General features: G+C 42.4%; 1 protein-coding gene across 3 annotated transcripts in view; it reads left to right on the forward strand.

Moving 5' to 3' along the window:
* The first annotated feature begins 1,511 nt into the window (after positions 1–1,511).
* SGK3 (serum/glucocorticoid regulated kinase family member 3) overlaps positions 1,512–22,630 on the forward strand; it is a 63,371-nt gene continuing 42,252 nt past the window's right edge. The window contains exon 1 of one of the 3 annotated variants that reach the window (XM_071737680.1): positions 1,512–1,651. The gene's annotated coding sequence lies outside the window, so the exon portion shown is untranslated. The remainder of the gene's footprint in view (positions 1,652–22,630) is intronic. The other 2 variants (XM_071737689.1, XM_071737686.1) reach the window with 2 other exon arrangements.

Here is a 22,630-nt window from a genome sequence, read left to right on the forward strand (position 1 = left end):
CATACCATCTGCACAAGAACTGCTTATTCCTATCTTTCCTCAAAGATGTGGCTTTTAGCTGTACCTTTTAGTCTCACTCCTTTGTTTAATTAGAAGGCAGGAAGAAAGGAATTATCCAAACTGTGCTGCAGGGGTATTGTAATGTAGTGATCATTGGTTTAAGATATATTTCAGGACATCAGATTAACTATACCAGACCATCAGACTGAGCTGTTTGACTACAATTCACTTTTGCCCATAAAATAGTATTTGTTTTCTTCTTTGCAAGTCGGGATGCAACAGCAGTTGCCTTTCTGTGCGGCTTCTTGCCTTCCTCTTTTTGCCACTCGAGCATTACACCTGTACCCTGGCTGTGCTCAGAACAAGCTCCCTCACCTCACATCCCATCTCCGAGGCCTTCCTGAAATTCTCCTCATCTTGTTAAGCTTCCAAGTTGGTACGATCTTCCTAGGTGTGCCACGTAGGCACCTCACCCTGCCATGTTCCAAACCATGAATCCGATACAGGGAAATGTTTTGAGGCAGGATTGTGCAAATGAAGGGTGGGGTGGTTTTTTTCTGTGTTGCAGCCTGTGGTAACATGCAGAGAAGAAAGTGCAGCAGGAAGCACGGAAGAAGCAGCCAGAAAAGAGACAACAAATGTTGCTCATGACAAACTGATAACTCTATTTTTACCACATCCTGCTGTGAGAAATGAGCACTGAAAGTGACTACTGAAGAAAGGAAAAATCACACCTAGAAGGCAGAATGGAGAGAGCGCGTCTGCACCCTGGCTCATGTCTCCGGTGTCTCTTTCCTCCATCCAGCCCGATTAATTCCTTTTTGCTGGCCAGCTCAATGAAATCCTGGCATCGAAAATGCATCTCCGTTTGCTGTCCCAGGGCAGGCAGCTTCGAGGTTGACGGAGCGACCCCGCATCCCTGCAAGCTGTGCGTGTCTGGCTGACGAGGAATAACTCGTCTTGAGTCCCTGCGAAGGGCCAGCACCGCGGGCGCTGCTCCAGGGCACCACCACCGCGCCCGAGGTGTAGCGTCTGCTGCCCGGCTTGGACTTGAGGGAGACCGCGTCGCCCGGGATTACCCTCCGGTTTAACCGGAGGCTGGAGGAACCGGGGAATCCCTGCCTCGAACCCCCGCGTTTTCCAGCTCTGCAGGCAGCCGGCGCAGCTCTGCCCGTGCCTCTCCCTCAAGCAGCTGCAGCCTCGGGGCCCTCCCGGGAGCGAACCGGGGGCAGGCCGATAGGAGCCGGGAGGCGGAGCGGGCCAGGGCCGCCACTCGCCGCAAGTCCCCGCCTGACCCCGCGGCGGGGCCGCTCCTCGCCGCCCGGGGGGGCGCTGGTAGGCGCGGGCTGGCGGCGGGGGAGGTGCGGGCGGCTGCCACAGCCACGGCGGTCCCGACACCGGCAGCGGCTCCATCTGCGCCGGCGAGGCGGGGGGAGCGGCGGTGGCCCGTGGCCGCCCCGTCCCCGCGGCGGGCGGGGGCCCGTGAGCTCGGGGTTGCGGCGGGAGGAGCGCGGCTGACGCGGCAGGGAAGGCAAAGGCGGCAGCGCGGGCCACGCCGGGGAGGAGGAAGAGGCCACTCGAGAGGGCGGACGGACCGACGGACCGACGGCCTCGTCCGCGGCCGGCGGGAGGGAGGCAGGCAGGCAGGCAGGTACGGGCAGCACGGCGGGCCAGGTGCCGGGGGCCGCTCGCAGCCGGCGGGCACTCGGGCGGTGTAAAGCGGGGCCGTCCGGGTCCGTGGAGCTTCACCGGCCGGGGTGGGGGTCGGGACACGGGGCCGTGCTGCCTCCCTTTTGTTGCAACCTGGCAGTGCACGGGTGCTTTCCGTGCACCTCCAGTGGCTCCTGCGTGGAGCGTGTCCGGTGTGTCCCCCCACACCCTCAGCCTCCTGCGGGGCGGGGGGGACTGAAACCCGGCAGGAGAAAGCTGCCCAGTGTGGGCGGGCGGCTCTGGTTGCAGGGATCGAGTTACGAACCGGGAGCAAAGTGCTCGCAGATGGATTAACAAACAAACATGTAGAAACTTATGCTTTTTTCCTTTTATTTTCTTTTTTTCTTTTTTGCCGTTTTGTTTTTGTTTCCCGTGGGTATAGTTTTAAATATTGTATTTGCAAAGTCATTCTGCGTTTCACATTCTCCTCTCGTCTTTTTCTTTTATTCCCACCTCTCTCCAGCAGCGCTGCTTGCGCCTGCTAGCATACTTGCACTAATGTTTTTATGTGTCTGTGTAGTTTTACATTTTACACTTTATTTTGCATGCACGGGTGTGTCTGAGAGGGTTTGAGTTCTGTGTTGCAGCTGTGGGCACCACGCAGTCCCATTTCAGTTCCACTATTTAGTTCCACATAGACAGTGATGCTAAAATGGAAACAGACATTGAAGAGGTAAGAGATGGCTTGGGATTTGCAGAGAGTTGAAAAAAATCTCCGTAGGATGGGGAGGTCCTGGTTCACTTTGCTTTGTGCATCGGGAAGGAACAGCCCTTAAGACAGCTCAGGTCTGCAGTCTCTTTCTGGTGGTCTCTCTGCCAGAGAGGCAAGGGCTGGAATTGCCTCTTTACCTGTTCAGAATGATAGCAGGTTGAAGGCAGGGAGAAATTGAAAATAATGTTTTCTTCTCCCGTGTACAAAGAGTTTCAAAGTATCTGCACTTTCTGCTCAGATCTTTTACAGGAAAGGTAAAATTCTGATGCAAAGTTGGAGGATTTGAATTTGGGGGGAGAATTAGTGGAGCTTGAAAGTGTGTTCCACAGCATTCACCTGCGTGACTTTGTTTTTGCAGGACATCTTTGGCTCAGTTCTTTCTTAAGCATTGGTCAGCACGCTGTCTTCCCCTTGCTGAGACTCAGGTGCTCCTGCAGAGCTGCTTTTGTTTGAATGCAGCCAAGCTCTTTACCTTATTTTGGGAAGTGTATGAAGAGCAGCAATATGCACTAGTTGGCAGCAAAAAGTAGTTTTCACTCTCTGTATTTCTCTCTAGGAAGTGTTAGAGCCTCTTTGTTATTGCTCTGGCCATTGAAATAGCATTTAAATTTATATTGGACACTCTAAATAGATGGTGACAGCCCCTGCATTTAATTTATTTCATGCTAATCTAATAAATTCAGTATCTATTGTTATCTCAAAAGAGGATTAAATATTTCCTGAGGGGAAGGAGAGTTGCAGGGGCTAGTGTATACATGGGCAGTACCCAGAGTACTGCAAGACTTGACATTCATGGTTCTGTTCTCAGGAGATCTTCTTTCTGGTAATCAACAGCTGAGAGGAGTTGTTGCTTTTTAGGATTTCTCTGTACGTTTTCATTCTCTAAGGATATTCTTAAAAGCCTGACAAAGCTGGATGTTCAAGTCTCATTTAACAGAGGTCCAAAGAACTTACAGGGGGCATTAGCTGAGTGGTTCCAAGAACACTCTGCTTATAAAATAATGTATTGCAGGGAGCTGGTACTTCAAGTTTTAAGATGTGGGCACTTTAAAATTACTAGTCTGTTCATTTTTTTACTTGTTTAAAGTTAATCCACAAGTAGGTGGATAATTTGACTGTAATGGCTTGTGTTTAAAATAGCGATTGCTACTTTTTAATATGCAGAATTGTTTCAGCCTAGCTAGCTGCAAGCCTCCAAAGCTGATTTGACCCAGCAACAAGGTATTTCAATAGGGTATGCTGAGAGCCAAAAATAAAGTATATATAATAAAATGTCACAGGTATTAGCAAATAAAAATAGATGGAAAGCAACTCTTGTCTCCCCTGGGATCTAGGATTTATGATGGAAATCATCTGTCATTTTATAATGCAGTGTATGCTAATTGCAGGTTCATGTTAGTCATCACTGTATAAGAGGGTATGTCAAATCTCATTTTCCATCCCATCCACATGGGATAAGCTTCTAATAAGCCGTGATCCTTCAGCCACATCCCCTCATCGGCTCTCTCCTGGATTGTCCTTCCTGTATCCCAAATAATTTTCCAGATGGTTTTAGTTTTATAATTTGCATGCAAGTACTAGGGCATTTTTGTCCTACAGACACCAGCCATTTTATACACAAATGCCCAGAATTTCTGCATGTAAATAGAGATCAGATGACACATATTTGTAGTCATAAATGAATATTTATTTTTGGCTGTCTAATTCGTCACTTAGAAAAATGTTATTTTTTAAGGAGTGGGCACATCCTGACAGGAAAATCACTATTGGTTGTTTTTGTCAGTTCATCATTGGATGCTTATAAGTCATCGATTACTTATACTGCTATGAATATTTTTTTTCTGTAAACTGAGGAACGAGAAACTAGCTTAAGTGATCTATGTATTTACATAGACTGAGCTGTAGTAAAGCAATATGTTGTTTTATTTGAAGTTAGCATTTCAAGTGTTTATATCAAGGGATTCATTTTATTCAAGTTTAAATAGTATACATATGCTAAATTAACCTGCAAAGCAAACACACTTTCCAAAGTAGAACTGCAGTGCTTCAGCATACTGTGAGAACATTTTAATATGTGCTAATCAGGTTCCTTCTTGCATTCCTAATTCTCAAACTGAATTTATCCCCACAAGTCTTCCAAGCTACCTAACATAGTGTCTGCCTGACTCTGAAAGTGTCTTAAATGTACTGAATCTCCCTCTTTAAGCAGAAAGTTCTTAAGCGCCTTATCTAGAGCTGCTGTAGCTGAGCATCAGAGCCCTGAAGAGATCAAGAAACTGGGACACCTGGCAAACACCCTGTAAACACAGATGCTGATAGGATTGGTTGTCTCCTGAAATGCAGTTTTATGGGCCAGAAGAGGAGCCAGTGCTCAGCCTTCCCTGAGAGCTGCTGCTGGTGGAACTTGCCTAAAGAGTTGACTGTGTTCTCAGAGTTGAAACCTGGGCTTCTGGTCCTTGCACCCTGGGTATCCTGTCACGACATGCCCTTGTAAAAAAGTCCCTCCCCAGCTTTCCTGTGGGCCCCTCAAGGTACTGGAAGGCACTATAAGCTCTCCCTAGAGCCTTCTCCAGGCTGACCAACCCCAAATCTCTCAGCCTGTCCTCACAGGAGAGGTGCACCCATCCTTTGATCATCTCATGGTCCTCCTCTGGGCTCACTTTATCAGCTCCATGTCCTTCCTGTGTTGGGGGCTCCAGAACTGTAGATGAGGTGATGCAGCAGCTTGCCCAAGGCTTTCATGGGGCAGCACCAGCAAGAACCTGACTCTGCTGCTGCAGTTTGTTCCCCTGGGAGGCGGGCTGGGGTCTAGTGCTTGGCTGTTGATGATGAGACTATTATCAGAGGTGGGAACTTCCAAAACATCCTCGGTGTTTCAGAGGGGAGCAACACTTGGTTGATTGCCCTAGGAGAAAACTAGGCCTAGAAGAATGGGCTCTGGGCTCTGTAGTAGATGATGACATCTGTTTGTAGTCTTGGCTTAGGAGTTGAAGCCCTGGGGCTGAAGTGGAGAGAGTCCAGTGTTTCCTACCAGAAACCTCCATTACCAGTGCAGGAATCTCCATCCCAGGCCACCTCTCTCTCGTGAAGCAGTAAGTGCCAGCCTCGTAGTTTTGAATCATGCAAATGTTCAGTTCTTGTCATAAATGATCCATTCCCTAAGTCAGGGAGTCTATAACCTGTCCTGTAGCTCTATTCCTTCTGCCTTTCTCTGTGCTGAGAGTTGTCTTCCCTAACCTTTAGTAAAGGAAGAAGTAAGGTTTTATCTTCACACAATCTTTTCACTTGGTTCCATCAGAACCCTGCAAGCATCATCTGACAACAGTTCCTCGTTCTGTCACAATTGAAAAATTTGCTTTGCTTCTACAGTGTTTCTTTGTTCTAGGGCAAGAAAGCACCTGGTTGGGAAGGGTGTGGATAAGCAAGATTGGTGTCTAAATTTATTTGAAAGCTCCTTTATTCGAAGAGACATCTCATCTTATTTTTGGCAGTTGTTTGAGACTCCTAGGGTGACTGGCAAGCTCCTAGTGGTAAATGTCTTGCCAAATGCTATTGCAAAATCCTGCCACTGCAGAAGTTGCATAACTTTAAAGACTATTAGACTTCTCTTGGAGTAACCCAAAGGAGTACCAACTTCTGATGCTTTGCCTCCATTGGGAAGCAACACTGGCCCATTTTCAGCTGCTTCTGGAGTACCAGCATGCTGCTTTGCTCTTATAGTTGATTTTCCTTCATCAGTACTTCTGCATCTCTTGTTCACTGCTGTGAAATTATTGACAAAACAGAACTATTTAAAACTTTAATTGCAAAGTACTTTGCAGCAGACATCAGACCAAGAAAAGCTTTGCCTCTGGTTCTGAACTCAGTGCTAACTGCAGAGATCTGCACTGTCCCATGGAGTTATACCTCATATTTGAGTATTTATTGAGCAGCTGTAGAATTGGAATAACTCCCAAGTATTTATATTAATCTAATTAATAGAGGATACAAAATCTGATATCTAAATACAGGCCGTGTATGGGTCAGTTTTAGAGGTTTCATAACTTTCCTTTTTTGCTATTAAAATCAGGCTCCAATGGGAAACACAGCTCTTATTTTTCAGAAACTATCTTGGTGGCTATTTCAGTGCTTGGCACCCTTAATCTTTGCTCAAACTGATATATTAATGAGAAATTGTGTTTGGGGGACTTGTGAGCATTATTGTCCTGCATATAATATTGCATTCAGTGACATTTGTGGATTCAGCTCAGAATTTATGCTGAAGGGATAAGAGCTGTCTAGGGCTCAGTGTCTTAAATCATGTGTTACCCAGGTTAGAAGGAATCTTGTGGGGTGTTGAGTGTCACCTCCTGCTCAAAACAGGGTTAACCCTGAGTTCAGACAGGGTTGCTCAGGGTTCTGTCTAGCTAGGTTTTGAAGACCTCCAAAGACAGAGGCTCCACAGCCTTTCTGGACAACCTGTCCTCGCTGTCAGTTATGCTCACAGTGATTTCTCTTCTCATGCAATGCACTGCAAGCAAAAAGTTTGTCTCTGTCTTCTCAGTAACCTTCTCAAAGGCATTGGGAGTTTGCTGTTGGGTCCCTGTGAAGCCTTCTCTTCTCAAGGCTGAGAGAGTCCAAGCATATCCCCATCATCTAAAGAACAGGCTGAAGCCCTGGGCTTGTCCATCTGCTAACCTCTTCTATGCCCTGTGTAGGTCCTGTTTAAGTGCAGGGATGTTGGACATATTTACATATGTATACATATTTAAATGTAAATGTACTCAGTCCGCAGGGCTCTGACAAAACAGCTGACTATTTGGATTATGATAGTTTAGGTTCATACTTTTTTTTTGGGGGGGGAAGGTCATCAAGCCCTAAAGTATGTTTCATACTAAGTTTAGTAAACAAGTAAGGCCTGAGCATTCAAAAAATAAATACTTTTACTTAAATGCTGTAGAATTTTCAGTTTGTTGTATGTGTTTTGCCTTAATGTTGGGAAGAGCATGGAATAGGGCTAGGAGGTAATTAAAGAAAAAAAAAAACTTCTCTACTCCCTTTGGATGGGATGCAAATGCATAAAGTCTATGAGTTTGGAATACTACCAAGAGCTACAAAATGGAAAAAATTTAGAACAGTTCAAAAATAAAAGCTACTTGGCAAAAGTACCCAGACTGTCAAATGCTTGAAGACAAGTGCATCAGAGAGCTGGGAGACTTCTTCCTTACTGCAGTGGTAATGGTGCATCTTGATGACATTATAGGAAAAAAAAGAAAAATAAAAAAACCTATATTTTCATTTATAGTAAATAAAAAGAGCATGTAGCATTAAAGACCATATAGCAGTGTTTTATGAGAGGTAAGAAGTGAAACAGAAGGGGGTTATCTAATGTTACAGTAGGTACTGACAACCTAGAATCCAAGTTGCCCCTGATTTCTCCCCCCTTTGTTTCATTCATTTCATTTAAGTAATAAATATAATGGTGTTAATCTAATCTGGTACTCACAGTAAATTTCTTGTAAATATTTAGCTTGATGAAAATCAGAATCCCTTGTAAGAGCAATTCAGACTGTCATAGAAATACTTAAGCTGCATTTCAGTATTAAAACATCTAAATTTCACCCTCAGGCCTTGGTTAAAGAGTATCAATTGTCTTTGGGGTTGTTTGGTCTCTTTTCTGCCATCCTTCTGTGTTCAGAACCCTGGTTGAAAACATATGGGGTTTCTCTGTCGGGGACCACAAAAGTGTCCCTTGGTAGTTTCCCTTAAAAAATGTGTGATATTTGCAGCAGTGACAGGAAACCTGAGCAACTACTTTACTCTGGCAAGAGAGTGTGGCCAGTGTGCTCCAAAATTTTTGACTGTTCCATTGTAAAGTGTATGTATCAAGAACAAACTGTGCTGTTTCCAATGAGGCTTTACATCTTGTCTATGTGTCCACACACATGAAATGTAACTCCAAAGGCATATGCCAGATAGATTGGTTTAATTTAACTTTTCTTCAGAATTTTTCAGAGGTTGGCTGCTTCTTTGGTGTTCTTTTCATGTTAACTAATACGTTATGTGGTGGATGAATAGGATTCTTTATAGAATTATCTAAAACCAGGCACTGATTTGTTTGAAAACAAAGGGTTTCTTTAGAGCTAAGTTTAAGCTGGCATTGCCATGAATCCTAGAATTATTCTACATTTAAATGAGAGAACAGTGATGCACTTGTACTTGGGCTTTGAACAGCACAGAGCTGTTGACCAGAGACTCGGACACCGCTGAGCAAATCTTTCTAGGTTCACTTGCCAAAGTTTTCAAGCCCACTTTTCTCTCCTTAGGCAGATAATGAAAAGCAAAGTTAAATAAGATGCTACAAGTTCCATTAGTCAGACTTTTTGGTGGTATGCAAAATTGTTCTGCAGCACATGATCAAAAAAATCTATAAAACAGTGAGTGCTCTGTAGCAATCTGAACTCCTACTTTTCCCCTGTTTTGGTTTGGGGTGTGTGGAATATAGTACATAGCAGCTGAACAATACTCCTCTTGTTTATAAAAAAATCTTGGGAAGAAGGGGTGAGAAAGAAGAAAATATTTACAGTAGCTTTCTACCCAATTAAAATCAGGAGGCAGTCTGAAAAGGAAAGAATTTATCTATTGCCCAAGCCAAATGTAAGTTTTGCTGCTTGGATGTTAATTTACACATCCAAGGCAATGTAAATGTAAAGTAGGAGTTTGATTTTAGCTCATCAGTTCAGATGACCTTCAAGTTTATGATTCATTTGGTTTTGGATGTGACATCTCGTATTTAAGTACAGTTTATGTGAACTGAGAGAGGCTGTTAGAAATTTGTAAACCACCTCTAGTGTTAAACTGGTGGAGTATTTGTGTGTAAATAATTTTCCTGTTTTGCAAACAGAGCTCTGCAACATGAGCTGGCTAGGATCCTTGGTTAAGATATTCTTGTGTTTGATGCCCTTGGCCATTTTTCCCACTGTTTAATTATCTGGAAATAAATGCAGAATTCTATAGCTTCTCTCATGTATTAAAAGGTATCTAAAATTTCTGTTCAAACATTTTAATTTATTTGTTGATATTTGTTGAGGTTGTTTGGGGCTTTTTGCCCCAAGTTTCATGTGTGTTTATAAAGAATTAAAATATAAATTTTTTAAAAATTAAAGAACTAAAAGATTTTAAAATTAAAGAATTAAAATAGAAGGAGGAATCTCATAACATCTACAGGGTTTTTTACTCAGGTATTAACTGTAAGCCTGTCAATGTGTGCAAAAATCACTTTGCTGTTTTATGTAGAAGCATCACTTGAAGTGACCTGAAACAAATTTTATCATCAACCATGGAGTCAAAGCCCAGATAATTATTCAGGGAACAATGTTAGATGTGTGATGTGTACAAAGTAATAAATAAAATAGTCCTTGACAAGGAATTCAAAGGTGCCAAATATTTCAGAAGCTACAGAGGCACATAAGGCACAGAGGGTGCAGGCCTTCCATCCCAGAATCTAAACAGGAATGTGGACACACAGACATGTGCACAGTGTGGCCCTTATTTAGGAAAAAGAAAGTTGCATAATGAAATAAAGATATGTTGATAAGAAATCAGGAACTGGCAATGAGAAACTGGAACTTGTCTTGGTTATGGCTTAATGACTCTGCAGCTGGAAAAGATTGATTGCTTGGGTGCTTGGCCTTTTGTTTTGCTTCTGCTGTTTTAATTTATATGAGTCAGAAAGACTCTAGGTGTATGTTCTCAAGGATGGGACAGGAAAGGGAGAAAAAGAGAGAGAAGAGGGAGGGAGGGAAGGAGGGAAGGAAGGAAGGAAGGAAGGAAGGAAGGAAGGAAGGAAGGAAGGAAGGAAGGAAGGAAGGAAGGAAGGAAGGAAGGAAGGAAGGAAGGAAGGAAGGAAGGAAGGAAGGAAGGAAGGAAGGAAGGAAGGAAGGAAGGAAGGAAGGAAGGAAGGAAGGAAGGAAGGAAGGAAGGAAGGAAGGAAGGAAGGAAGGAAGGAAGGAAGGAAGGAAGGAAGGAAGGAAGGAAGGAAGGAAGGAAGGAAGGAAGGAAGGAAGGAAGGAGAAAGGGAAAGGGAAAGGGAAGGGGAAGGGGAGGGGGAAGGGGAAGGGGAAGGGGAAGGGGAAGGGGAAGGGGAGGGAAGGAAACCCAGATTATTAGCAATTTTATTTTAAAGCAAATGTAGTTGTTAAATTAAAACATTGTGATGATTTCTTACAGTTTATTTGCAGACCTACCACAGACATCTTTGTCACATCAGATGTCAGCTAAAATGGTCAATATGCTGTCTCAAAACAGGCAGTGTCAGGTGCCTATACATTTAGTGATGTCACTCTAGTCATGCTTGTTGCTGCAAAGTGTTTATATCTATCTGTCTATCTATCTATCTATCTATCTATCTATCTATCTATCCATCTGTCCATCAGTTGAGGTAAGCAGTGTTGTTCTGGTCTGCTGAAGCTGATCTGTGCTGCTTTGCTTCCTGCCACTGTTAGACCCTGGATTCCTCTGGTTTGGTTTAGGGTGAGCCTGTGTTACCATATTAGTTCAGCTCAGGAGCCTGCTCTGGAAGTATGTCCCTCACCACATTTTGGTTCAATTTACTGTGTCATCTTTGGGAAAATGAGCTGGATGAAAATGAGCCTTTAAGATGAAGTCAGACTGGAAGATGTTCTGCAGAAGTGCTTTCAATACCTGCTGAACACAAGTGGGTGTTATGCCCCAGGCCTAGGCTAGAAATGCCTTGAAGGAAAACATAGAAAATTGTGGAATGCCAGCTTGAGTAAGGTGGATGCTGTGTCCTCAACATTAAGTGTTTTTCTCTCTATGAATGTGCTTTTCTTGCACTGCATTACTTGCTAAGGTAGGCACTGGAACTAAAACTACAGCAAGGGCAGATGCCTACACCTGGAGTTTGCCTGTTCTCTTCAGGTGCATCCTGCTAAGTAGTTGATCATGAAAGGGTAACACACTCTGAAATTACTCCCCCTGCAAGAGACAGTCTATTTTCATATATTTTGTCTCCATTTCTTGTCTGTCACTTGACTCCCCTAAATTATTCTCTCAGTGCTTTCAAGCCACTTTTCCTTCCCCTTCTTGTTTCCCACCATGTCTTTCTTAGAACATTGCTCCCAGCCATAAGCTCTCAGTCTCAAGAAGTTATTTAACTGTCTCTGCCCCAAAGGTGCAGTCTGTGTTTTAAAAAATGTTTGCCTCAGCTATTCTGAAAGCTCTTTCCTGGTGGAATCTCTTCCAGTGCTTCACTACCCTGCCATTATATTTTTAACTGTTCTTGTCTCCCCTCTTCCAGTGTTTAACCTTTTCTGTGCTCATTGTAAGCTCATTAAGAGTTATCCTATCCATAGCAGTCTGAAGAGACAATTCCCTTCACTTTGTAGTAGTCTTCCAGTGTAACAGCTATCACTGAAGTGTTTTTTTTCATCTGTACTAACAATGAGCTTCTCCATCCCACCTCTACATAAATCATACTTTTCAGGCTGCTTTGCACTCTCCTTACTGTTGCCTAGACTCTCTCTGTTGGGTCCACAATTTTCCTAGGTATTCAGAAATGAACAGAGTAAAGTAGAAAGATTTCTTTTGCGTTCAGCAGATTATGCTTAGGCTTGGCGCTCCAATACTTTTTGTTAAATGTTATTTTATATCCCACAGCAATGATTGTGTTTCTTACAACAGCACGCTGTTAGTCTCTTGTGACCTGCTGCAGTCTGCTGCCTTCTTGTTTCCCATCCTGTGTTTCTGTATTGGATGTTTGCTGCCTGTGGGCCGTATCTTGTATATAACCCCCTACATTTCATTGTGTCCTTCCAGATCGCTACTCTGTCCTGACAATGATAGATTTAACCTTTGTTTCTCACATCCTGAACTAATGCTTATTCTTCCTACATCACTGTTAAAATATCTTCAGGCGGTTTCAAAGCCTTACTTAGGGGAAGATGTGACATCTGTGGTTTCTCTCCTACCTATCTGGAAGGCCTGTCAAAGGGAATTAGCTGTGTGGTAGAACAAATCTCTTCTGGCTTCTAGTGCAGATTATCTTCCAGGTGCTGCTTATTAATTGTTCTGGATTGTTTTCCCCAGGAATTTAAAGTTAAATTGACTCACTGGGTCTCTGATATTCTTAGCTCTTGGTTTTTTGTTGCCTACTATTTGTTATTACTGTTTGCAGCATGTTTAACTGCCTACAGACTTTTGTCTGTTCCAATGAAGGAAGTGCCCCAAAGTACATGCTGTTTAGAGGTTAACATAATAAAGCGGGCAAGACTTTGCCAGCTTGTTCACAAAATGCTTTTTTTAGGTTTCTCTTTCCTCTTCTCCTGTTTGCACTAAGACTGCCAGCCCAATAAACTTAATGTGATTTTGGTGTTATTTTATTTGCAGCCCTCCCTATTCTGTACCCAATTAGAAATGAGTTTTAGCAAATGAATTAATCCGATCTCTCTGGGGCTGGTGAGCAGTCTTCCAAACATTTGTGTATCAACTGGGGATTCTGCTGTTGCTGGACAAAAATGTGTAAATAATGTTAAATGGCACTAAAGAATTAGGGCTGGGGTGCTCTTTAAAATTGTAAGACAGAAACTCTATGTGTTCAGAAGATAAGGACACGTATTCTGTGAAGTAACTTTTTGTTACTGTCTGATTTACTTTCCTTCTAAATAAATTTGGAACCCCCTAATAGATGCGTGTGTGTGTATATAGATATATGTATATAATTTTTTTTTCTCTTACAAAATAAAATCTCCATTTTTTGGGGGGAGGAGGTGTTTATAAAGTAAGGAGTGGGATTTCTGCATGGTTTTGTCTCCTCTCCCCAGACACTACAGGAAATAATGGGCTTTGCTTTCAACTTTCCGGGACATGCAGCAAAACAAGACTTCATATTATTCCATGTAAATTAAACAACTAATCCTCACATCTTTCCTTTTCCATACTTCCACAGTTCTAGCACCGACATTGGTCCCTACATTTATGTGAGATGTCCAAATTGTCTCTCTTTAGTGTTAGATTAATCTTTGATTTGTTCTCTTTTTGTCTCCCTTCACCTCTGGTCCTTTTGTTCGTCAATAGAAACTCTGTCATTCCCATAAAAGTGTTAAGCTGATCTGGCTTAAAATGTGGTACAGCTTTAGCTTTGCAAGTTCACAATGAATACAATAAAATGTACATGAAAAGCTTTATTCAGCAACTATGCATGTAGGAATGCTGGAAACAGGAATCAGCAGTATAAACAGCCATCTTGCTCGCTCTGACTTTAAAAGCATTAAGTAAAAAAATGTTTTTGTCCTCAGTACTTCCTCATTTCTCATCTCAAAATAAGGCATTATTCTCGTGAGAATGAGTAATAAGCAGTGCTTGAATTTTCTGATTTTGAAGACGCTTCTGAATCAACCAGTGGAGGCAAATAAGTGAAGGAGTGAAAAGACCCATAATTACCCTGACTTTATTTTAAAGGAGGTGTGTGGTGAGAGCCCTTTGGCCGGACATCTGCCCACCACCCCTGGTTCCTTCAGGAAGGGGACCGTGCCCTCAGTGCAGGCCTTCCCTGTTGTTCTGGTGTGCTACTGGTGGTGTGTGGGTAGGCATCAATTGGTGGCAAACAAAGGAAAAAAATGAGCAGCGTAGGCCTGGGAGAACCACGGTTACATAAAGGTGAACGATGAAACATTTCTGAAGTGGGTATTCTGAAGGGCTGTTACCACAGCACTTAATATAAATGAAAGGTACATTTGAATCGGAAGCAATTTGGTGTAGAAATCTGCTAGTGACTCATCCCAAAGCTGAGGGCAAACACCTAGTGTGGCACAGAGATTTTCAAGCATTTACATGGTAACTGCTTCAGACTGAAGTTAGATTTATCCAAGAGTGGAAGATAGTAAGACCCCTCTCCAGCATCCCTCCTATGAGCATCCATTGGCATGGTGCATATTCCTGTCTGGGTATCCTCATCTCTGTTGTGCTTCCATCTGAACAAAGGTTGATTATTGGTTGTTTCCTGAACATTTTACATATTCTGCACAGATCCCATATTTTACTACTGATGCAGTAACAGCATGTTCATCAGGTGTTTCTGTTTATGAGATACACAACATCCTGAGTTCTCATGTTTTACAAAATTCTTTATCTTCTTTCTAGAACAAGTTTTTTCTTAACTTGCTTCAAAGATTTATAAAAACATTTAATGAATTTGGTTGACACAAAGATTGCCATGTAATTAGAAAAACCTGGCATTTTGCTCTTGTGCTCTTACACATGCTTAAAATCCGTCTGTCATCTACAAAAATTACTTTAATTTGTACAGCATTGTTGGAGAAAACCGTAGTTGGAATAAGACATATTCTTGATCTCATGCTTTACAGAAAGAAATCAGAGTAGCTTGGATTTGTGTTCAGGAACTTTTTCATATGAAACGTTTGACTAATTTGAACAATGCAAAAAATTACCATGCCTTTTAAATTATGTTTCTTTTTGTTCCTTTAAAATGGGAGTGTGTACCTCAAAGCTTAATGTCAATAGATACAATTTTGTGATAACTTCTCCTACTTAGTATTCATGCTCCATGCCATAACCTATAATATCTTTCCTTGTTCTCTGTGGTCCTTACAACCCAACACCATAATACCCAGCCTAAAAAAAAATTGCTGACCTGAAAGATTAAATACTGTTGTGTTCCTTTTAAAATCTGCCTATTAGAACAGTGCTCTTGCATTAATACCAAGATTAGAGGGATTTATTTAATTGTTGGTTATGCTTCACGCTCAGATTTAGTGTCCCATTAACTGGCTTCTGCTAGATTGTCTTATTATAAAAAAAAAGATACAGAGAATCATTGAATGCCTAGAGTTGGAAGGGACCTCAAAGATCCTCTAGTTCCAACCCCCCTGCATGGGCAGGGACACCTCCCACCAGACCAGGTTGCTCAAGGCCTCATCCAACCTGGCCTTGAACACTTCCAGAGAAGGGGCAGCTACAACTTCCTTGGGCAACCTGTGCCAGTGTCTGACCACACTCACAGTGAAGAATTTCTTCCTAGTATCCAATCTAACCCTCCCTTCTTCCAGTTTGAAACTGTTCCCCTTTGTGCTATTGCTACATGCCCTTGTAAAAAGTCCCTCCCCACCTTTCCTGTAGCCCCCCTCAGGTGCTGGGAGGCTGCTGTGAGCCTGGAGCTGGTGGGCTTTCTGGGCTGCAAGTACACATCAGTGGCTCATGTTGAGCTTCTGGTCCACCCAGCCCCCAACCAGATCCTTCTCAGGGCTGCCATCAATCTTTTCTCCTCCCAACCTGTATTCATGCATGGGATTGCTTTTCACCCAGATGCAGGACCTTGCACTTGGCCTTGTTGAACTTTATGCATTTTGCACACTTCTTGAGCCTGTCGAGGTCCCTCTGGATGGCATCTCTCCCCTCTAATGCATTGGCTTAAGCACACAGTTTGGTGTCTTCAGCAAACTTGCTGAGAGTGAATTCAATTCCACTGTCCATGTCACAAGCAAAGATATTGAATAGCACTGGTGTGAATACTGACCCTTGAGGAACACCATTCATCACACGTCTCCATTTGGACACTGAACCATTGATCACAACTCTCTGGGTGCAACCATTCATCCGTACTGTTACGATCCGAGTTATTATTTATATTTTGATTGTGAGGAAAATTCAGCCACTACTCAAAGACGACGCGTGAATTTACAAAAATAACCAGGCTTTATGATTTAAACAAGTTACAAGGATTTATTTAGGATTTATACAATTAGTTACTTTGGAGAGAAGAATCGTTAAGAAGAGAAAAGAAGGAGGGAGTAATTAAGATGTTATCACTGTCCGCCGGCCCTGGCCTCTGGCTGTAGTCTGGTGCGTAGGGTCTGTCGCTCCTGCCGCTTCTCTGTCCCGTAGCTGAAGCTGAAGTGCCGAGAGAGGGGGGGTCTAGAGGAAAGTCGCCTTCTCCTTTTCTTCTGGGGTTTTTATATACAGCAAAAAGAAGAGGGGTCTCTTTTTTGCATAAGTCCCTGATACACACAGATTTCCAGACTTCCCAGAGATGAGTCATCCGTATATTTTTGTCTTTTTTCCTTCTACTTTCATTGTTTTTGTCTCCACCATGCACCAGGAGGCGACCTGATAAGCATTCTTATCTTTTAGGTGTCTGTCAGGCATATGGTGAGGTAAACATATGTTAATTGACACAATGTTGCAACATAGCAGGAAGAGAGAAAAAAGAAAAAAAATTGATTCAAGAGACATATTTTTGTATTTTTACAGTGTTTACATCACATACGTTAAAAAAAAATTTAGTGGAGCTCATAAGTTGGATCATCTGTCTCCTGTCCCTGCTTGTTCTTGGACATCCTGTTGGTTTTACCTGGTAAAAGGTAACCATTCTATTCTACCTGGTAAAAGGACAGGTGTATCTTTATATAAATCGATTGCTGACATATCTTTGTATAAAACTATTCTTGAAACTCACTTAATAGTTCAGACCCACATACACACTTAAGGCATTGACCCATGGCTCTCAGGACTAAAAATAAAGAGTTTTCGTGCTTGGAGAACAAAAACCAGACTGTAGTTGATAGATGGAAATATGTCTTCTGTATGGGTCAGGAACAGGTTGGGGATCTGGCAAACATGAAGAAGTAGCTAAACAAGCAAGTAAACAAACTAAAGACATTGAACAATAAACTCATACATTTTTCTTAAACCTCTGTAATTTTTTTAGTATGAGATACAACTTCTTGCTTTGGTAGTGTTTTTTTTTTTATTGTTTGCTATCTTTTTTTCACTCCTAAGTTAGTGCGTAACAGTGCTGTGGTGGAATGTGTGTGCTTTTGACATAAATAGCTTGTTAGAAGCATTAATAGAATAGTGAACACAAATCCACTCTATTCTGTTATTTTGGGCTGCCTTTAAAGTGCTGGTATTTCTGAAAAAGACTGTGCCCTTTGAGAGGGGGGGCACCCTGTCCCAGACCAACACCCTTGTTTAGTTTCATTTGAATAGAATACAAGTAAATAGCTTGAAAATGCAAATATGCTGCTTGTGTTCTTGTGCATCTCTACAGTTTGCGGAAGAACTCTTGACATTCTGCATAGACCCTGCCTACGTAACATTGTGTGCCAGAGCACTTGTTTACCAAAGCATGTTTGTTCACTCCAGCTTGCATTTGCAATTCTAGTAGAATGTGCTGTAGCTGGGATTCAGGAGGCTGAATTAAGAAACATCCATACGGAATTACTAGGGAGCTTTTTATCTTTTATACTTAGCTTAGCTTTCTTACACCTTCCTGCACAAACTGTTCAGATCTCCTGCAGACTCAGATATTTGACCTGTTTTATAGAATTGTTTTTATAAACTGAATTCCAAGGAGTTTGTTAAGAGCAAAATGCAAGTCTTATAGTACTATCAGTTGGGAAGTTATTAAGCAATTTGTATTTTATGAGTTCAGTCTCACAGTGCATTAATTTATTAGTGTTGTGTATGTGTCTGCTGAAACCAGTCCCAGAACATAGTAGCATATACCAATAAGCCATGTATTTGACATGTCAAGCACGTATGTTGCAATGTATCTATAAAGCAGACAGTTATCTTTATCTGTTTGTAATGTATGTGTATTCACCCTTATAGGACTTGGTGATAAGTCAGGTCCATCCAATCAACTTCTTTTTACTCATATTACTGGAACCCGTGTGTGTAGATCTTCTGTGCTTCTATGTAAGCAAGTCAGGGTGGCTTGAAGCATTATCTACACTGTGCATCTCTAAGGTAACAGAAAACTAAGGTAAACCAGGCTACCAGGAGTTTAGCAACCATATTATTCTTACTCTGCTTCTGGTAGCTGAAATAGTTTGTGGCGATTTTGCTTGGGTATTTGCTCTGGACTGCACACTCACAGAGTGAGGGGCAGGTGCAAGGCAAAAAGAGATTTGGGCCCAGTGGGCAGTGAATACTGGTGGGAGTCTGTGTGTCCTGGCTTAGTGGTCCTTCTCCTACTGACATGAATGTTGTCTGCTGCTGGAACCTGGCCAGCAATTGCACAAGTGAACAGGATGTAAACAGCAGGGTTTGGGGCAGAGCTGTGCTTCCTTAGGTGGTTCATGTGCACTTCACCATTCACTTTAAATGCCTGGCATGATGAGGAACTTTTTAGAAACTAATCTTACATTATTGGCATTATAACAGAATATATTGTTCAACTTGCCCTGACTGAAAAAAAGTTCTCCAAAATGACTGATATATTTTAGTGTATGTGGGAAATAAGGAACTTGAGGAGGATGACATGAGGAAAAGGAAGATGCATATATTTAAAATGCAGATATAACCCTGCCTGACACTGCTTTTTCATCTCGAATTCCCATTAAGTATTTATGCAGTTTCTACCAAAAATTGCTTGCCTGTATAAAATTACTCAGAGGATTGTTAGGTACAACATAGTGTTGTGCAAAAAGAATGTATTTTCATAAATACCTTTATGAAAGAATACGGAGCCTTCAAGTAATCACAAAATGTGAATTAGCAGAACTTTTGCGTTAAGGGAAAAAAGAGTTACTCATGGCTGTACTTTGCTTCGTATTTTCAGTTTGTTTCCCATCTTTTAGAAGCACAACATGACAATAAATTGATTTTCATGTATGTGTTTTCTCTAATATTTGTGTATATGAATGAAATGTGAAAATGGTTATGGTATGGACTGTAGGTTGGTATCAAGGTTATGTTTATGCATATCTAATACTTCCCCACAGTGAGGTGGGGAAAATTCCTTTTTCTACAGAATACTAGCACATAGTTGTTGATTGCAATAAGCTTCCTTCTCATTGTTAAGAGACTGTGTGTAACATAGCCAAACATGAAGTATACAAAGTGCATCCAGAAAACCTTGGCTTGTAAGAAAGCAGCTCAGAATACAGTGACCTGTGCATTGCAGGAAATGAAAATTCTTCAAAGTGGAGTAAAACCAAAAATATGAAAGTGCCCCTTGTGAGGAGAAAGAGAGGCATCCCTCAACAAAGTCTCTGGTTCTGTGTGAGGAATCAGGGCTATGGTTGGACTCAGATGGGATCTGTAAAATCTGACATAGGTGTAATTTTCTTCAGAGATGATTCCTCTTCTCCTCTGCCTGGAGCTGATACCAGAACAGAACCTAACTGTCTGAATTTCCTTTGGAGCTCTGGATGCCCAGCAAACAAGGGTGGACATTCAGCCCATACTGTAGATGGTAAGAAGTATTGTATAGGTGTGATAAATGCTCAGAGTACAGCCACTGGTTCTGGGGAAGACCAGGCAGTATTGATCAATGTAAATGTCAATGCACTTGACAGAGGTGCCACTGAGCTCCTTCGTAGTAGGACTCTCTCATGTGACTGAGAGTCTTTGCTGTTGCTACAATAATCTTGCCCAGAGATGGCTTCATCATCCCAGGATGTAAATGCATCACTGAAGAGACTGAAAGCTTCATATATTTTTAACAAAAACATGCAATTACTGTGAAGAGCACTGTCAGGGAATCTGAATTTCCTAAGTACACAACAATAGACCTGGCATACGTGTTCCCCTAGGTAGGGATAAACTCACATTTTTAATCTTTCAGCTTTACCTGTGTTTCCTTAATTCCTTGTGATGCTGCTGCTTTTGGAAAAAAATCTTGCTTATGTACTAGTATTGGTGTCTTGTATATGCTTCAACTGATTTAAACCAGTGTTATTCTTAGCTTTTGTGAAGAATTTCTTTGAAGTGGTGCTGTTGTCATTCTGCTGGTCTACATATATACTCTGTGATGTTTGCAAAACGATGTGATTGATTACAGTTTTTCTATAGTTTTCCATTATTTTGGTTGATTGTATTTGCTGTGCTTAGTGTGAGTCCATGGAGTGCTGTAGATCCTGGTTTTGATCTCCAGCAGCCTCCATGCCACTGTACACTTGACTTGTACTATATGGTTTATCTTCTTTGTGTCTGGAATGCTGGAAAACTGTCATTTCACTGTGACTGTTCAGGGTTGGGAAGCCTTCTTTACTTGCTAGGTTCATACACTTTGTCAAGAGATAATTCTGAATCTTTCAGTTGTACTTGTTTAGGTGGCTTTTAGTAGTTCTGGGTGGGTTGGTTGGTTTATTTGGGAGAAGGGGTTGACATATATGTTCACTATGAATTGCTCTCATAAGTATTAATTTCATTCCTTCAAATTCAAAGACTGCTTCTGTAATCTGAAGACACTTTTGTAGTTGATACAGAGTACAAAAATAAAGTGGGGAAAAAAAATTCTTCTGCACAGCTCATTTAAAAGAACGATTATTCACACTTCGCTAATAAGCACAGGCACACAGCTATGAAGATTAAAATTAAGTGAAAGCTATTGATATGCATACGTGCATTATGTGTTATAAAACCAGCTTTAGGAAAGAACATTTACCTGGTGACACTGTTGCTTGCATGTGCACTGTGAGTTTTAAACCTACTCTAGGTGACATTTCTTCCACAGTTTTAACTTGTTTTCACTCTCAGGCTTTCAGCTAGATCACTTTCCTGCTGAAGGTCTTCTCTCTGATTTTCCCCTCGTTAGCCCTTGTTTTCTGGCAATCCCATGTGTCCAGGGAATGTATTGGAAGACTGTTTTCTCCAGTACATGACTCTTGAGTGCTGAGTGCCTGATTCCAACTGGCTTGTTCCCTTTCTCTTCAATGTCCTGTTCCTAAGCAGGCAGTGGGGTACGAATATGGATTATTTAGGTTTATCCAAGCAAGATAACAAGAAATACTTCTAGCATAACAAGAAATGCTTCTACAAATACAGTAGCAACAAAGGGAGGACTAAGGAGAACCTCTATCCTTCATTGGATGCAGTTGGAAACATGGGGATCAAGGATGAGGAGAAGGCTGAGGTACTTAATGCCTTCTTTGCCTCAGTCTTTACTAGTAGGACCAGTTGTTCTATGGATATGCAATTCCCTGAACTGGAAGACAGGGGTGGGGAGCAGTTTGAAGGCCCCATAATCCAAGAGGAGATGGTTAGTGACCTGCTGCACCATTTAGACATACACAAGTCTGTGGGGCCATGGGGGATACACCCAAGGCCCCATAGCATTTATTACTAGCATTTATTTACTAGCATTTATTACTATTGGTTAACCAGGGAGGTCCTAGTTAATTGGAGACTGGGAAGACTCCCCTACAAGAAGGGCTGGATGGGGGATCCAGGGAACTGTAGGCCTGTCAGTCTCACCTCAGTACTGGGAAAGGTTATGAACCAGATCGTCCTGAGTGCCACTATGCAGCATGTGCTGGACAGCCAGACGATCAGGCCCAGTCAGCATGGGTTTATGAAAGGCAGATCCTGCTTGATGAACCCAGTTTCCTTCTATGACAAGGTGACCTGCTTAATGGATGAGGGAAAAGCTGTGGATGTTGTTTACCTGGACCTGAGTAAAGCTTTCAAGACTTGTTTCTCACTGCATTCTCCTGGAGAAACAGGCTGCTCATGGCTTGGACTGGTGTACACTTTGCTGGGTCAAAAAAAGTCTGGCTGGCCAAATCCAGCTGGCAGCTGGTCACAAGTGGAGTTCCCCAGGGCTCAGTGTTGGGGGACAGTTCTCTTTAATATCTTTATCAATGATCTGGGTGAGGGGATCAAGTGAACCCTCAATAAGTTTGCAGGTGACACCAAGTTGGGAGGGAGTGTTGATTTGCCTGACGATAGAAAGACTCTACCGAGGGATCTGGACAGGCTGAGACCAGTTGTATGAGATTTACTAAGGCCAAGTGCTGTCATTCAGTTGGGTTCTAAGAACCCCACGCAACACTACACACTTGGGGAAGAGTGGCTGGAAAGCTGCCCAGAGGAAAAGGACCTGGGGGTGTTGGTCACAGCCAGCTGAATATGAGCCAGCAGTGTGCCCAGGTGGCCAAGAAGGCCAATAGCATCCTGGCTTGTATCAGAAACAGTGTGGCCAGCAGGACTTGGGAAGTGATTGCCCCCCTGTACTCTGCACTGCTGAGGCCACACCTTAAGTATTGTGTTTTTGGGCCCCCCACTACAAGAAAGACATAGAGGTGCTGAAGGAAATCCAGAGAAGGGCACTAAATCTGGAGAAGGGTCTGGAGAACAAGTCTTATGAGTAGTGTCTCATAAGAGACTGGGAAGGTAACTCGGAGAATTAAGTCTGGAGAAAAGGAGGCTGAGAGGAGACCTTATCGCTTCATACAACTACCTGAA

Source organism: Heliangelus exortis, chromosome 2 (assembly GCF_036169615.1).
Source record: "Heliangelus exortis chromosome 2, bHelExo1.hap1, whole genome shotgun sequence".
Classification (NCBI taxonomy): Eukaryota; Metazoa; Chordata; class Aves; order Apodiformes; family Trochilidae; genus Heliangelus; species Heliangelus exortis.